The following is a 17786-nucleotide window of genomic DNA, read 5'->3' as shown; positions in this document are numbered from 1 at the left end:
CCAGTAATGCAATGCCCACTCGTGCAGTGTTGAGTATTATTGGTGGATGTGTCCCTGTGAGACGGGGCACAAATAACCCCATCGACCTGTGGCCAACCACTTCAACTCCCCCTCCCACTCCACAATGACACTTCCTGCACCACCAAATCCAAGCTATCTGATGACTGGAGGAAGAACACCTCATCTTCTGCCTTGGGACCCTCAACCACATGGCATCAACATTGACATTACTAGTTTCCAAATCTCTCCTCTTCCCCCCACCTCATCCCAGATCCAACCCTCCAAGTCGGCTCTCCCCTCTTGACCTGACCATCTTCCTTCCTAACTATATGTTCTACCTTCCCCACCGACCAATCACAATCACCCCCCCAGCTGGATTTAACGAGCACCTTTTCAGCTACCTTCCCCAAAAGCCCCACCCTCACTCTATTTATCTCTCAACCCCCTTAGTCCTCCACATTCCTGATGAAGGGCTTATACCTAAAACATCGGTTCTCCTGCTCCTCGGATGCTGCCTGACCTGCGTGATTTTCCAGCACCACACATTTGACTCTCACAGTAACTAATGTTACAGTGCTAAGTCTCACAGTGCCGAGTGTTACAGTGGATAGTATTAAGGTATCCAATCTCCACAGTGCCCAACACTATCGTGCCCAGCCTCACACTGTCTAGTGTTACAGTGGCCATGTTACAGCATGCAGTCTCACTGTGCCTGGCCTCCACAGCAGCCAGTGTTATAGTATACAGTCTCACAGTGCCCAGTTTGACAGTGCCCAGTCTCTCAGTGTTTCCGATGTCTCACCCACCACCCCTACCACCATCACTGAGGTTTAATCTGTCCCAACCTCCAACCCAGCCCCAGTTTTACCAAGTGTCCTGTTTCGGAGATATTCCTCCATGCACTGTACTGCAGTGTTGTCCATGTTGGGGTCAAACTTATTTGCAAAAAAAATCTCTGACGGACCACCCACTGTAGATCTCCTGCCCCATACACACAAACCAAGTGGCGATACCTTCCCGTGCAGGGAGGGTATAGGGCACCCCTCGCAACATCACCAGCCTCAAAGGACCACTTTATTGCCCGGCCAAGTGTCCTGGTGGCTCCTTGGGTGTATGGGATGGAGCCGGGTACATTGGGCATTCTGTGCAGGGTAGCCCACACATGCTCGTCCGGGCTGTAGGTGTCCTCTGACCACTTGAGGAAGGCCTGGATCTCGGCACTGTCAAACACATGGCCGACAAACTCTCTGGAGGCCATGAAGTAGGCGCTGCCCACGAAGATGGAGGTGCTGATGTTCGGCTGGTCTTTCAGTTGTGCCGTCAAGACGACTTGGTCGAGGGTATCATGGTGGTATTGCCAACGTTTCTAAAAGGCAAGCACAAAAGAGAGTGAGAGAGACGAGAAAGTAGAAATGATAGCTTTTCAACTTCGCCTATGGCTTTTTCCCTCCCCAACTCCTCTGCACTCTCCTCGCCCCCAGCTCCAGCAAGATCCATGCACACTCCTTCTCTCAGTTACTCACCTTACAGTGGAGAACAAGGCCATTCAGCCCCTCAGGCCTTTCTCACTCCTATTGCCTATTGCCAGTCACCTGCCTATTTCGCCATATCCCTGCCTCCTAAACCATCTCCCAATGCTCATTCGCTGAGCAAACATAAAACTCATCCTCAAACACTCCCAGTGCATCTGGCTCCAAAAATATACTTCAAGCTGTGCCCTCTGGTCATAAAGGTTGAGAGCACCAGAAAAATAATTCCTTCAGCCCATCGTGTCTGCGCTGGCAAAACAGGCTCCTTGCAACTCCAGTCTCATTTTTCCAGCACTGGGAACATTGCCTTTCATGCCTCACCAGTGCAATGGAGGCACTTTCCTGTGGTCATCAACTCCTGGAATGGGACTTGAACACAGAGCTTTTGCCTTAGAGAGAAGAACATGGTGTGCAGGGATATAGTTCTTTGAAAGTTGCATTGCAGATAGACAGGGTGGTGTAGTAGGTATTTGATACCTTTACCTTCATTGGTCAGTGCATTGAGTATAGGAGTTGGGATGAAATGTTGCAGCTGTAACAGAGATGGATAGAGCTCTGAAAGATAGTGGAATCAAGGGTTATGGGGATAAGGCAGGAACAGGATACTGATTGTGGATGATTAGCCATGATCATAGTGAATGGTGGTGCTGGCTCGAAGGGCCGAATGGCCTACTCCTGCACCTATTGTCTATAAGTAGGAGTATCTTTGACTATCTCTGATATGCCTTTGCCATTACCAAGTGTGATCTATTGTCTGTAGAGGACATTGGTGAGGCCACTTTTAAAATACTGCATACACTTCTGGTCGCCCTTCGAAAGAAAGGATGTTGTTAAACTTGAGAGGGTGCAGAAAAGATTTACCAGGATGTTGCCGAGATTGGAGGGTTTGAGCTACAGTAAGAGGTTGAATAGGCTGGGGCTATTTTCCCTGGAGTGTCGGATGCTGAGGGGTATCCTTACAGAAGTTCATAAAATCTGGAGGAGCATGGATAGATGTTGAAATGATCAGCCGGATGATAGTACACTTCACACAGCTTCCTTTATCACATACATGCAAGAAGACTCAACCAGCCAGGTCAAAGCCCACCCTTGCCTGGAGAGTCTGAAACAGGCAGTTGCAATCTCACTTTTACACACAAATCAGCATTCCCTTTTCATGAATTACATTTTGATTTCAAGCCTTAGCAACACAACTGATCAATCAGATCCTGATCTAGGTATATGACGTTTAGCATTAGATCATTGACCTTAGAATTCTACAACACCTGTTGAGTGTTGTTTCGGTCTTCCTGCCTTCTCACTTAACTGGAGCCAGTTTCAGTAAGCTAGCTAGCTTGCATACATGCTTGGCTGCATTTTTCTGTTGCTGCTCAGAATTGTTTAGCTGACCTCCTTTTCTGTTCTTGCCCCATTTTGATTCCTTCCACGTCGGCTGTATAGCCAAAGGTCTTTTCCCAAGGATGGGGGAGTCCAAAACTAGAAGCATATGTTTAAGGTGAGAGGGGAAAGACCTGAGGGGTTACGTTTTCACGCAGTGGGTGATGTGTGCCTGGAATGAGCTACCAAGAGGTGGTGGAGGCGGCTGGTACAATGACAATATTTAAAGGGCGTCTAGATGTGAACATTAATAGGAATAGGTGAGAGAGATATGTGCCAAAGGCTGGCAAATGGGACTAGGTCAGATTGGGATGACTGGTCAGCGCAGACAGGTTGAACTGAAGGGTCTGTTCCATACTGTATGATGCTATGACTCCATGCTCTCTGGTTATTGAGGTTTAGAGCACCAAAATAATAAGTTGCCCTTCAGCCCATCGTGTCTGCACTGGTCAAAAAGACAAGCTCCGAGCTATTCTCATCCCATTTTGCAGCACTTGCCCCATACCCTTGAGTGTCTCACAATAGCAATGAAGACACCTTCCTATGGCCATCAGCTCCTGGAGTAGGACTTGAATCCAAAGCTCCTCCCTCAGAGTGAAGAACACCACACATTAGATTCTCTACAGTATGGAAACAGGCCATTTGGCCCAACAGGTCCACACCAATCCTCTGAAGAGCAACCCATCCACACCCATTACCCTACCCGATATTTACCCCTGACTAATGCACCCGAACACTATGGGCAATTTAGCACGACAAATCTACCTGGCCTGCACATCTTTGTGGATTATGGCAGGAAAACAGAGCACCCGGAGGAAACCCGCGCAGACATGGGGAGAATGTGCAAACTCCACACAGACAGTCACCCAAGTCTGGAATCGAACCCAGGTCTTTGGCGCTGTGAGGCAACAGTACTAACCACTGAGCCACCGTGCCACCCCTTCCACAAGACACAAGACACTTTATTTTCATTGTGTCAAAAGATATCTTTTATCCTCGGTCCTTGTGGCATCATGCATGGGAGATATGGATCCTTGAGGAGAAAGTGAGGACTGCAGATGCTGGAGATCAGAGCTGAAAATGTGTTGCTGGAAAAGCGCAGCAGGTCAGGCCCTTCTTCAGGAACATCGAAACATCGATTCTCCTGTTCTTGGATGCTGCCTGACCTGCTGCACTTTTCCAGCAACACATTTTCAGATATGGATCCTTGGTTACCAAGGAAAGGATAGATTATCGATGGTATGCAGGAATGTGGATGGTGGAACAGGATCAAACGGGCCAATGGTCTACTCTTGTTCCTTGTATGTATGGGAGCAGATCTTTTTTTTTCATTCAACTTCCATCGGAACTTGCCATCATCTCATACAAATGTAGTTTAGGCTTCATTTGCGTTTCAATTCCTCAGATCTCCCTACCATGCCTTTAACCCAAAATCTTACATCTGCATTCCATTGCACTTGTACAATCGGTGAACAGTGAAGTATATTTCCTTGTCTTCATTACGAGTGCTCACCCTGTACCCATTGAATAAACCTCACCCCAATCTCCTTTGTTCCAATGGGAGCATCGTTGACCTTTCCAACTGAGCCATCCAACTTAAACCCTGGCACCATTCTGCGAAATCTCCTCCCTGTCCTGAGGGCCCTCACATCGTTTTATAGTCACCGGAAATGACCACAACAATCCAACTGGGGCTAAACCAATTCGACATGCAGCATAACTCAACCATTTATTGGCATCAATGCCTCTATTTATGAAGCCTTCTGCTTTTCTACCCTCTTATGGCCTCCCCCATCTTCTAATGTTGATGAATGTTTATCGCCAGATCCCTCTAATCCTTCGCACTCTTTACGATTGTGCCATTACATTTCTATTACCTCTCCACATCCTTCTCCCAAAACATATCACCTTACACTCTTCTGTATTCCCCTCTGACTGGATGCTGACTGTTCATTGTGGTGACTCTGGACAATTCACATCATCCTCACCATTTGCCAATCCTCCAGGTTTATCATTGCCCCGAATATGGGCATTTTGCCACATACTCCAAGATTGATATCACTGACATATTGAATAAAAGCAGTCGTCTATTTAGGGCTGAGATGCGGAAACATTTAACTTACAGGATAGTGAAGTTATGGAATTCTGTACCACAGAAAGCTGTGGAATTTGAGTCATTGAATATATCCAAGAATGCGATTAACAAATATTTAGGTTTCAAAAGCATCAAAGGCATGGGGAGAAAGTGGTAGTATGGCATTGAGATAGAGGGTTAGCCAGGATCATATAGTATGGTGGGCCTCATGGAGGGCCAAATCATCTTCTCCTGCTCCGGGTCTTGATGTTTATATGTCCCAGCTGTGTGAACCTACCAACGTCTCGTCCAAAACAAGATCCATGAATCAGGGCTTGTATTGTCAATTTTGTTGTCCAGCCATTTTTATCTAGTGCCTAGTGAAACACTTCATTGAATCCAGTTCAGACAACATTCTCTGCATTCAAATTCTCACATCAATGCATGATACGAGGTTGGAGACTTACTTTTTGAAAACCTGCACTGGCTTCGCTTCATTACTTTGATCTAAGGCAGATTGGTGCGAATTGCAGCCATAATACCAGCATGAATGACAAGTGCATGATATAAAGTAAACTAGGATCCATGCGGTGTGAGCCTTGGAGACACAGGTTCAAGTCGCTTCTGCTCCAGAGTTGTGCGATAACGTCTTTGAACAGTTTCATCAGTAAATGTAAGACCATTAACAAGTCGGGACAGGAGTCGGCCATTTGGTCCCTCAAGCCAGCTTCACTAGGATCGTGGCTGATTCAACATTCCTCAAGTCCATGTTCTTGCCCTATCCCCGTAACGCTTAATTCCCCAACTGAACAAGAATCTATCCATCTGAGCCTTAAATATATACAAGGACAGCTCTCTGTGGCAAGGAATTCCAAAGATTCACAACCTTCTGAGAGAAGAAATTCCACCTCATCTCAGTCCTAAACTGGTGCCCCTTTATTCTGAGACAATACCCCCCTGGTCCTGGACTCTCCCATGAGGAGAAACATCCTTTCAGCATTTACCCAGTCAAGCCCTTAATCCTGTCCATTTCAATGAGGTTACCTTTCATTCTTCTAAACTCCAGTGAGTAGAATCCTGTTTAGCCCTTTGTTTTTAAGACAATCCCTCCATAATGGGGGCAATCCCACTGAACATTTTCTCTTAACTTCCTCCAATGAAACAACATGTTTTCTTAAATAAGGTGACCAGAAGTGCTCACAGTACTCCGGATGTGCTCTCACAAGCACCTTGCACAGTTGCAATAAGACCTCCTGACTTTTATACTCCAACCCCCCTTCAAATAAGGGCAAACATTCCACTTCAGTTCTGAAGAAAGGTCACCAGACTCAAAACATTGACTCTGTTTTTTCTCCACGAATGCTACCCGACCTGCTGAGTCTCTCCAGAAATTTATGTTTTCGTCCAATATTCCATTAGTCTTCCCAATTACCTGCTGCCCCCGTGTGCAAGCTTTCCATGTTTCATTCACTAGTTCCCCCAAGTCCCTTTGTGTTGCAGCTTTCTGAAGCTTTCTCCATTTAAATAATATTCTATTCTTTTGATTTCCGTTCCAAATGAACAACTTCACATTTTCCCACTTTGCACTCCATTTGCCAACATTTTTGCCAACTTAACCTATCAATATCTGTCTGTAAAGCACATAAGACAACATTTTTTACTGTAACTCGATTATACATGACAGTAATATATCAGCAAGGTTTGAGAAGGTTTGTAGCTCAGGTTGAGGTTCTAGATGTAGGTTTGCTCGCTGAGCTGGAAGGTTCACTGAAGATGTTGCCTAGTATGGTGACAAAACATCTGAAAATGAACCTTCCAGCTCAACGAGCAAACCTACATCCAGAGTAATATTTCGAATCAACCTCAGAGTACAACAGGATCTTGATCAGATGGGTTAATAGGCTGAGGAGTGTCAGATGGAGTTTAATGTCGATAAATGTGAGGCCATTTTGGAAAGGCAAATCAGGGCAGGAATAATACACTTCATGGTAAAGTCTGGGGAGTAATGATGAAACAAGAGATCTTGGAATGCAGATTCATAGTTTCTTGAAAATGGAGTCGCAGATAGACAGGGTAGTGAAGAAGGCGTTTGCTACGCTTGCCATTATTGGTCAGTGCATTGTGTGTAGGAGTTGAGAGGTCATGTGGCTGAACAGGACATTGGTTTGGCAATTTCTGGAATACAGCATGCAATTCTGGTCTCCCTGCTATAGGAAGGATGTTGTGAAACTTAAAAAGGTTCAGAAAAGATTTACAAGGATGTTGCCAGAGTGGAAATGCAGGAAATTGGTACTAGATGTGGAATAATTACAGACACGATGGGCTGAAGGGCATCCTTCCGCAAGAATTCTTTAATTCTGTGACTGACGCAGAGGGAGATTAACTTCAAGGTTCATGTTATCAGGAGGGACACCAAAGCCCTTTCCTTAGCTGAGAGGTCAGAAAACTCTCTACTCTTTACATGAACTAAGGCATAACCTGTCTCCACCAATATCATAGCAAAAGTCAGCCATTCGTCCCTTCAAGTCTGCTCCACCATTCAAGAAGATCACTACTCTTCTGGTTGCAATTTCAATTCCACATTTCTATCGGTTGCCCCGGGGTCCTTATCTTTTTTTTAAAAAAGGTCACCTTGCTCACCCTTTCATAACTTCATCAACTCAGCCTTCACAACTTTGTACAGAAGAGATTTACACAGTGCAACAGCCCTCTCAGGGGAAAATAATTCTGCAAGGCATTGGTGAGGTCACTTTTGGAGTACTGGGAAAATTTATGATCGCCCTGCTGTTGGAAGGGTGTTGTTAAACTGCAGAATAGATTTACAAAGATGTTGCCTGGACTGCAGGATTTTAGTTATAAGGAGAGGCTAGATAGGCTAGGACTTTTCTCACTGGAGTATTGGAGGGTGATGGGTGACCATATAGAGGTTTATAAAATTGTGGGGGAAATCAATAAAAGTGAATAGCCCCAGGATGGGGGAGTCCAAACCCAGAGGGCATAGGTTTAAGGTGAGACCTGAGGGTGGTGCAAATACGGAGCAAGTTGCCAAAAAGAATTGTTGTAGTGGGTACAATCACAAGATTTAACAGACGACATAAATAGGACAAGTTTAGAGGGATATGGACCAAACACAGGATAATGGGACTAGTTCCAATTAGGATACCTGGTTGGCATGGATGAGTTGGACGAAAGGGTATGTTTCGGTGCTGTAGGATTCTGACGATATCTTATTCTACAAAACATCTTGTCAAACCTACAAGAGAAAGCAATGTCCCATCAACCACCTTATCATGTCCCCTCAGAGAAATTTATACATTTCAAAAAGATCTCTCAGATTTCCAAACTTAAATGTGTAAAAGCCAATTTGTTCAACCTTCCTTCATAAGATAAACCCTTCATTCCCAGGAAAAAGGCAATGTAATTATTTTAAATGAGAGAAAAATGTACAGACTGATTCTGATGTGGTCTCATCAAGGCCTTGTATGGCACTCTCTCCACCCCTCAGGCCTGGAAATGGACTCTACATTTTGAAGAAAAATGTCTGTGCTAATGGACTCTGGACTAGAAAGGACTCTGTTTGTTGGTAATTAACTGTCATATGGTTTGTTGGGCTTATCACCTGCACTGGAGGAGAAAGTGAGGGCTGCAGATGCTGGAGATCAGAGCTGAAAATGTGTTGCTGGAAAAGCGCAGCAGGTCAGGCAGCATCCAAGGAGCAGGAGAATCGACGTTTCGGGCATGAGCCCTTCTTCAGGAATCTGCACTGTATTGTATGTCCCTGGGTCTGGCAGGCCTTACTGTGAGCTGGGAGGCTCATGGGTCGTCCTGAAAGCTGTCACCCCGAAAGCCAGAGGGTGGGTAGGCCATCCTGTGAACCTGAAGGTTGGTAGGCTGTCCTGAAAGCCGGACGGTGGGTAGGCCACCCTGATGACAGTCTCCCCGAGAGCTAGATGGTGGGTAGACCGTTCTGAGCACTGTCATCCTGAAAAGGGGTAATCGGGATGGGCTGTCCTAGAGGTGGTCGAAAGCTGTGTCAGAGCAGCCGAGAGCCAGAAAGTGCATAGGGGCGGGCTGCGATCCAGAAGGCTTGTGGGCTGCCATGCACGCTGTCGTCCCAGGGAAGGGGACAGGCTGTCCTAGAGGTCGCCGAAAGGTGTGCCAGGATAGCCACTGGCCAGATGGCGCATCAGGGTGGGTGAGAGCCCAATGGTATGTAGGGGCAGAACGAGAGCTAGAAGGTAGGTCACTCCAGGTGGGTACTGGGGCGGGCAGAACTAGAGGTGGTCAAAAGGTGTGTCAGGGCGGACCGAGAGCCGGAAGGTGCATAGGGGCGGGCTGCCTTAGAGTGGCCGGAAGGTGGGAGGGATTGGGGTGGGGGGGGGGAGGCTCACTGGTTTTTTGGGGGTCTGTATTGTATGCTCTGTTTCTTACACAAGTGGACTGTCTTATATGTATGAATGTCATTGTTACTGTTTGTAATGATTGAAACTGGGATTTGAGGTTTGTCCTAATTTCCCTGAAAACCGGTTGAATGTCAGGGTTTGGGGCTTGGCTTTGTCATTCCCCTCCCTTGTAAAATTGCTGTTTCTCTGTATACAGCTGTAAATGTAATTGTTTGTATAAACTGTGAATTGTTTAATAAAATATAAATAAACAGGACTGTCTGTTTCCTTCCTGGTGATGGAATATAAATTGTTAGGAGCAATTATAAATGTTGTCTGCAAAAATCACAAAGCTGAATCATGAAAGAGGCAGGGGAGTGTAGGTTAAGCTAGATATGCTTGTACAAACAGTTATAAGCATCTGTTTCCCGCTTCTGTAAAAAGAAAAACCACAATCAAGAGGTCATAAGGCTCAGTGTGGATGAAGAATGAGAGGAAATGTTGCTTTAGCAAGCAAGGAAGCAGATAGCAGTGAAGGAGGATATACGCTAACAATAGACCACAGAGGGATGTGGTGAAATGGCCACGCAAAACCTGTACTGTTACGCACAAGGCCAGATAAGGCAAGAGATAAACAAGAGGAATGGGCGCTGGGTTTAGAATAGTGGGAGGAGGGAAAGAGAAATGAATTGTATTAAGGTTTTGTACTGTGTGCCTACCTTGTAGACACCACTCTTCCAAGAGTATATCAGATGATACTGCTGCTGCAGATCTTGTCTTGGACTGAAATTATGAAGTGAGTGGGTTCTATTTCCCACATAAATTAAGATTTACACACTTGTTATTTTTCACTGCATCTGACACCTACACATGACATGGGTACTTGGGAAAAATAAGCATGACTGCTGTCGGGTGGTAGTGGAAGAAAAATAAACAGGCATGTCAAGGGATCTGCTCACTGAGAGCTGGCTCTCGGGGAGCTGGATCAGCATATGAAGGACTCTTCAATCCTCTTGAGAGGAGACTGACTTCGAAACAGCCTCAGTGTGTCTTATGTGCTGCTGTTGGTGTCTTCCTACTGAGGAGGAGTTTAATTTTAATTTATTTTTTATAGTTTGTTGTGATTGTTTTCTGGGGTTTCTTTCTGCTTATTTCTGTTAATTTGAAGCTTTGCTCAGCTACACAGGCAGCTACTACCACCACTGCTGCTACAGTCTGGGCCTGCTCCTGCTACTGAAGCCTGGACCTCGCCTGCACCCCTGCTGCTGCTGCCTGGGCCTACCTACACCTGGGGACGACTTCGACTGCTATTCCGAAAAAAAATAAACAGGACGATCAGATGTTCTATTCACTCTGAGCTGGCTCTGAGGAAGCTGGATCTGTGTCAAGGACTCCATGTGAAAACACAAGGGTGAGTTGGTGACTGGAGAATGGCCTCTGTGAAGTTATTCCTGATGTAGGGGTTTCCTGCTCCTCGGATGCTGCCTGACCTGCTGTGCTTTTCCAACACTGCTCTAATCTTGACTGAAATCTCCAGCATCTGCAGTACCCACTGACAGTCATAGAGATGTACAGCATGGAAACAGATCCTTCGGTCCAACCTGTCCAGGCCGACCAGATATCCCGACCCAATCTAGTTCCACCTGCCAGCACCCGGCCCATATCCCTCTAAACCCTTCCTATTCATATACTCATCCAAATGCCTTTTAAGTGTTGCAATTGTACCAGCCTCCACCACATCCTCTGGCAGCTCATTCCATACACGTACCACCCCCTGCGTGAAAAAGTTGCCCCTTAGGTCTCTTTTATATCTTTCCCCTCTCACCCTAAACCTATGCCCTCTAGTTCTGGATTCTCCGATCCCAGGGAAAAGACTTTGTCTATTTATCCTATCCATGCCCCTCATAATTTTGTAAACCTCTATAAGGTCACCCCTCAGCCTCTGACGCTCCAGGGAAAACAGCCTCAGCCTGTTCAGCCTCTCCCTATAGCTCAAATTCTCTAACCCTGGCAACATCCTTGTAAATCATTTTGGAATCCCTTCACGTTTCACAACATCTTTCCAATTGGAAGGAGACTAGAATTGCACGCAATATTACAACAGGGCCTAACCAAGGTCCTGTACAGTCGCAACATGACCTCCCAACTCCTGTACTCCATACTCTGATCAATAAAGGAGCATATACCAAACGCTGCCTTCACTATCCTATCTACCTGCGACTCTGCTTCAAGGAGCTATGAAGCTGCACTCCAAGGTCTCTTTGTTCAGCAACACTCCCTAGGACCTTGTCATTAAGTGTATAAGTCCTGCTAAGATTTGCTTTCCCAAAATGCAGCACCTCACATTTATCTGAATTAAACTCCATCTGCCACGTCTCAGCCCAATGGCCCATCTGGTCCAGATCCTGTTGTAATCTGAGGTAACCCTCTTCGCTGTCCACTACACCTTCAATTTTGGTGTCATCTGCAAACTTACTAACTGTACCTCTTATGCTCGCATCCAAATCATTTATGTAAATGACAAAACGTAGAGGGCCCAGCACCGATCCTTATGGCACTCCACTGGTCACAGGCATCCAGTCTTAAAAACAACCCTTCACCACCACCCTCTGTCTTCTCCCTTTTGAGCCAGTTCTGTATCCAAATGGCTAGTTCTCCCTGTATTCCATGAGATCTAACCTTGCTAATCAGTCTCCCATGGGGAACCTTGTTGAATACCTTATTGAAGTCCATATAGATGACATCTACTGCTCTGCCCTCATCAATCCTCTTTGTTACTTCTTCAAAAAACTCAATCAAGTTTGTAAGACTATTTCACTATCAACCTTAGAACAATCCTTTACATGCTCTGAACCAAACTTACATTCTTCTGTTCACTCTTAACTTTTAAGAGGTATCCATGGGCACCCGCATGGGCCCCAACTATGCCTGCCTCTACATCCATCGGCACCATTCTCCACCTTTTCCTCCACTACATTGATGACTGGATTGGCACTATCTCGTATTTGCATGAGGTGGTTGAATAGTTCATTAATTCTATCAACACCTTCCAACCTGACCTCAAATTTACCCGGACAATCTCGGACACTTCCTTCCCCTTCCTGGACCTCTCCATCTCTGGCAACCGACTAACCGCGGACATCTACTACAAACCCACCAACTCCCATAGCTACCTGAAATACACCTCCTCCCACCCTGCCCCTGTAAAAACACTATCCCTTATTCCCAATTTCTCTGCCTCTTCTGCATCTGTTCCCAGGAGGACCAATTCCACCACAGAACATCCCAGATGGCGTCCTACCTCAAAAACTACAATTTCCTCTCCCACATGGTTGACAATGCCCTCCAGTGCATCTGCTCCATTTCCTGTACCTTCACCCTTGAACCACACCCCTCCCAATGCAACAGGGACAGAACCCCTTGGTCCTCACCTTCCACCCCACCAACATCCGGATACATTGCATTATCCTCCACCACTTCTGCCACTTACAAACAGACTGCACCATTAGGGACATATTTCCCTCTGCACTCCATCTGCATTTCAGAGACCATTCCCTCTGCAACTCCCTTGTCATATTCACACCCCCTAAAAACGCACCCTCCCCTCCTGGCACCTTCCCTGGCCTCTGAAAGAAGTGCAAAACCTGCACCCACACCTCCCCCTCACCTCCGTCCAAGGCTCCAAAGGATCCTTCCACATCTGACAGAAATATACTTGTCCCTCCACCAATGTCATCTACTGCATCCATTGCACCCGATTGTGGTCTCCTCTGCAGCGGGGAGACAGAACTCTGACTTGTGGATTGTTTCAGAGAACATCTCTGGCACACCCACACCCACCAACCAACCCCACTGCCCCGTGGCTGAACACTATAACTCCCCCTCCCACCAAGGGCATGCAGATTCTGGGCCTCCTCCATCACCAAACCCTTACCAGCTGACACCTGGATATTCCACCTTGGAACCCTGCAACCAGGTGGATCAATGTCGATTTCAGTAGTTTCCTCATTTCCCCACCCCAACTTATCGCAGTCCCAAGCCTCCAACTCAGCACCACCCTCCTGACCAGTCCATCTCCTTCCCACCTGTCCACTCCACCTTCCACAACCTCTTCCCACCCCGCCCCCCCCCCCCCCCCCCCAACCCCCCGCATACCTTCATCTATCTATCACATTCCCAGCTACCTTCCATCCCCAGCTCCACACCCATCCCACTTATTTCTCAACCCCCTGGTCCACAAGCCTCATCCCTGATGAAGGGCTTATGTCCGAAACATTGATTCTTCTGCTCTTCAGATATTGCCTGACCCGCTGTGCTTTTCCAGTGCCACACTCTTGTCTCTGATCTCCAGCATCTGTAGTCCTCACTTTCTCCTACACTCTTAACCTACCTACATTCCTGTATACTCTCCTAATCAGTCTATATCCCTCCTTATCCCTATCCCAGGCCCAGCCCTCTCTTTCTACTCCATCCCTTTCACCTGACCATCTTCCTTTCCACCCATCTGCTCCACCCTACCCACTGTCCAATCACAGCCACCTCCCCCCTGCATCCACCTTTCCCCAGCCCCACACCCCCATTTATTCTGCAGCCCCTTCCTCTCCCCGGGTTCTGATGAAAGTTTCCGACCTGAAACGTCAATTGCTCTTCTACTCTGTTTTCAGCTCAACTCTCCAACTCCTCTATATTCCTTTGTACATTCTGAACCTCCCTCCATGCAATTGAACTGTTTTAACAACCCTGTCTCTCTTTGTACAGGCAGGAGTGAAGGACTGGAGGGGAGAGAGAGAGAGAGATGATGGAGGGAGGGAGGGAGGATGGAAAACACTTGGATGAAGAGAGGTTCAGCAGACAGGAAGGCGGTTACCTTTTTGAACCCTGGTGCAGGATCCGACTCAATCACGTTGGAGCCGTTCAGAGCTCTGAGGCTGCGGACTATCTCCCGGTTGGTCTTCAGGGGGAAGTCTTGGCCACACACATTGATGAAGTACCTCCAGGGGACAGGGCTCTCCAGCAGCTCCTTCATGCAGTTGAGATCCGCCTGAACTCTGCTCCAGCCAGCATAGGTGACCCACTCCAGCTTGGCTGCGACAAAGACATTGTGGAAACACGAAGCGATGGCCCAAATGGCGGCATGAAATTGACTCGGGGATTTGCGGTCCACGTGGATACAGTAGACATTCTGTGGGGCGTAAATGCTCCGTAGAAGCCTCTCGAACATCTCAATGCTCTGGTGGATGACCATGGAGTAAGCCAAGGGGAAGTGTTCCTCCTCAGGGCTCAGGGGGACAGTGATATACTTGCGGGCCCTCACAAACGATCTGCAATTTCGGGTCATGTTCAGATAATCTCCCTCAGTGACGGCTTGGTGCTTGAGGGAGACAGTAATGGAGTTGAGGAGGGCCCTTTCCACCTCCTGCCTGTCCCCCTGGATGATCTGCCAGCAGGTGGAGTTCTCCTCGACCAGCAGAAGGTGTTCCTGCATTGGACTGGCGCCTGGTTTCACCAGCCTGAGGGTCAGCCGGCCCCCTCCTCTATGGACCAGCAGCCATTGGCACAACAAGACCACACTGAGCACACACAGCGCTGATCTGAGGCACGACCAGCGGGTACAACGCTGGCTCAGCTTGGGCATGGCACTTTCCAGAGGGCAGTGTCCTCAGCCTATAGGCGATAGGCAAATGCAGATTGGATGCTCTCTGTGCTGGGCAGCACTGCCTCCACCAGGCCGTGGGGAAGGAGTGACTGCAATTTGCTGGAGAGGTCGCAGCAGCCAGTCCCCTCTCCTTGTCTTTCCTTTTCCCAAGATTCAACGAATGACTCCGACTTTCACTCCCTCTCCCCCGGAACTGCTCTCCCTCTGGAATTCCTCTCTCACTTGAACACCTCTCCCTCTCTCTGTGACCCCTTTGTAACCCCTCTCCCTCTATAACCCCTCTCCCTTTGTAATCCCTCTCCTCCACTAACTCATCCGTCTACCTCAGTAACTCCTCTCTCTCTTTCCTCCTCTCTCTGTCCCTCTGTAACTCCTCTCTCTCTCTCTCTCACTAACTCCTCTCTTTCTCTGTCCCTCAGTAACTCCTCTCCTCCCTCTCCCTCTGTAACTCTCTCTCTCTCGGTAACTCCTCTCTGTCTCTCTCGGTAACTCCTCCCGCCCTCCTCTGGTTGAAACCCAGCCAATGTTCCGTTGTTTCTCTGTCGGAGTCCGGGCTCCTCTCGCTCCTGTCTGCCTGCCTGGCTACAGGCGTTTCCTTCCCCGGTCTCTGCTTCTCTCCGGCCGTTCCTGGACCGGTGTTGCCCGGGTGAAGTAATCGAGAGGATCGCGATGGTGTGCAGTCTGGATCGGAGAACCTACAACCAGAGAGACACAGAGCCAGCCAAGTCCTATTAGACCCACGCCCCAGCCTGGGCTGAGATGCTCTTTCAGGAAGGAACCTGCCATCGAGCCCACAACGATGTGGGAGGGGTAACCCTTGGATGAAGAGAGGACCAGGAGACGGGAAGGTGGTTACCTGTTTGTACTGTGACTCTTAACTGCCGTCTGGGCTATTAGGGATGGCCAATAAACACTGGCCTGGCTAACGGTGCCCCCCATCCCATGAATTAATTTGAAAAAAAGTGGCAATAGTAAATCAAATTAAATCAAACTTCACCACCCGTCATCTCTCTCTCTCTCTCTCTCTCTCTGATGCGAAATTGGAATTATGGTGATTTGACCGTTCATAATAAAGCAGTGAACCTGAGCACAGCAAGTTGATATGAATCCAAAAAAAAATGCCCCTGGCTGAAAGTGGCTCAGAGGTTAGCATTGCTGGAGCACAGTGCCAGGAACCAGAGTTTGATTCCAGCCTAGGGTGGCTGTGTGGAGTTTTGCATGTTGTCTGCTTGGGTACCCTTTGGGTGCTCTGATTTCAAAGATGTTCAAGTTAGGTGGATTGGCCATGCTGAATTGCCCATAATGTCCAGGCTAGGTGGGTTACTATATCCCCACACACACACATACACACACAACAGAACACTCCTGCAGGTTTAGGCAATGCTCAATCTAATGCAACATCCTGGTGGATCTTCCTTGCCCCCACTCCAGTACAATCACATCCTTCCTATAATGCGGTGACCAGAACTGCACACAGTATTCCAGCTGTGGTCTCACCAAAATCCTGTAAAGCTCCAACACGACACCTCCCTGCTCATGTATTCAGTGGCTTTGATCCTTCTTAATTCCCTTACCTAACTATCCTGCTGCCTTCATGGATGGCTGGACACACAAACCAGGATCTGTCTAATCTTCTGTGCTTGCCAAGGTCCTCCTATTTAACGTGTACTCCCTTGCCATGTTAGTCCTCCGGAAATGCATGTCACAGAAATTTGGGCATTCAGTAGCACAGAATGGAGAAAAAAAATGACTGGCATCAAGAGCTGGCATCTTTTAAGCATTGTAACTGTGCCCACATACATTCCATCACAAACCACTCTGGGGAAAAAAAGAGTTGCTCCTCAATCTTTAAATTTTTTTCCTCTGACCTTACAAACATGGCCCTGAGTCTGAACTCCCCCACACGAGGGAAAAGACCCTTGTCATTCACCTTATCAATCACTGTCATGATTTTATAAACCTCAACAAGGTCACCCCTCAATTTCCTATGCTGCAGTGAAAAACACGTACAGTTCTGATGTGGATCCTTCAGAGAGGGGACAGAAAATGTTTACCAGGATGTTGCCTGGAATGGGGGATTTTACCTGTGAAGAAAGATTGGATAGACTGGGTTTGTTTCCACGAGAATGCAGGAGGTTGAGGGGTTTGTAAAATTGTGAATGGGTATGGATAGGGTGGAAAGTATGAGGCCTTTTCTCAGGGTGGAAGGGTCAGTTACTCGGGGACACAGGTTCAAGGTGGAGGGGTCAGGGGGGTGTTCAAAAGAGATATGTGAGGCATGTTTATCATGGAAAGGGTGGTGAGTTCATGGAACACACTGCCAGAACAAACAATGGAAGCAGACACAATTGTAGCTTTCAAGAAGCATCCAGCAGCAGGCATGAATAGGAAGGGAACAAGGGAATACGGATCCTGTAAGTGAAGACAATTTTAATATGGAAGGCAAAATGTGTCAGTGCAGGCTTGGAGGGTTGAAGGGCCTGTTCCTGTGCTGTAATGTTCTTTGTAAAATGTCCCCAGCCTCTCCAGTCTATTTTTATATCTCAAACCCTGCACTCCTGGCAACATCCTGGTGAATCTTTTCTGAACCGTCTCCAGTTTAATAATATCCTTCCTACAGCAGCGTGAGCAGAACAGGACACAGTCTTCCAGAATTGGCCTTACCAACTTCCTGTCCAACCTCAGCACACCATCCCAACTCCAATATTTAGAGAGCTGAACAATGAAGGTCATCACACTCCAGAAGGCATTGTTTCACCCTGACTCCC

General features: G+C 47.4%; 1 long non-coding RNA gene and 1 pseudogene across 3 annotated transcripts in view; one reads left to right on the top strand and one right to left on the bottom strand.

Moving 5' to 3' along the window:
* LOC148147040 (uncharacterized) overlaps positions 1-17786 on the top strand; it is a 57212-nt gene that overhangs the window by 15961 nt on the left and 23465 nt on the right. For both annotated transcript variants that reach the window (XR_015760233.1, XR_015760232.1), the window contains exon 2: positions 10541-10773. This is a non-coding gene — a long non-coding RNA (uncharacterized LOC148147040). The remainder of the gene's footprint in view (positions 1-10540; positions 10774-17786) is intronic.
* LOC148147041 (beta-1,3-galactosyl-O-glycosyl-glycoprotein beta-1,6-N-acetylglucosaminyltransferase 3-like) lies at positions 610-15945 on the bottom strand (annotated as a pseudogene). Its single transcript, XR_015760231.1, has 2 exons — positions 14230-15945; positions 610-1366 (listed from the first exon to the last, which is right to left on the bottom strand). The product of XR_015760231.1 is annotated as a beta-1,3-galactosyl-O-glycosyl-glycoprotein beta-1,6-N-acetylglucosaminyltransferase 3-like (transcript).

This window comes from Chiloscyllium plagiosum, unplaced genomic scaffold (assembly GCF_037043375.1).
Source record: "Chiloscyllium plagiosum isolate Xiang-an unplaced genomic scaffold, Cpla_swu_hap1 HiC_scaffold_18, whole genome shotgun sequence".
Lineage (NCBI taxonomy): Eukaryota > Metazoa > Chordata > Chondrichthyes > Orectolobiformes > Hemiscylliidae > Chiloscyllium > Chiloscyllium plagiosum.
This window is presented reverse-complemented; position numbering and strand designations above follow the sequence as displayed.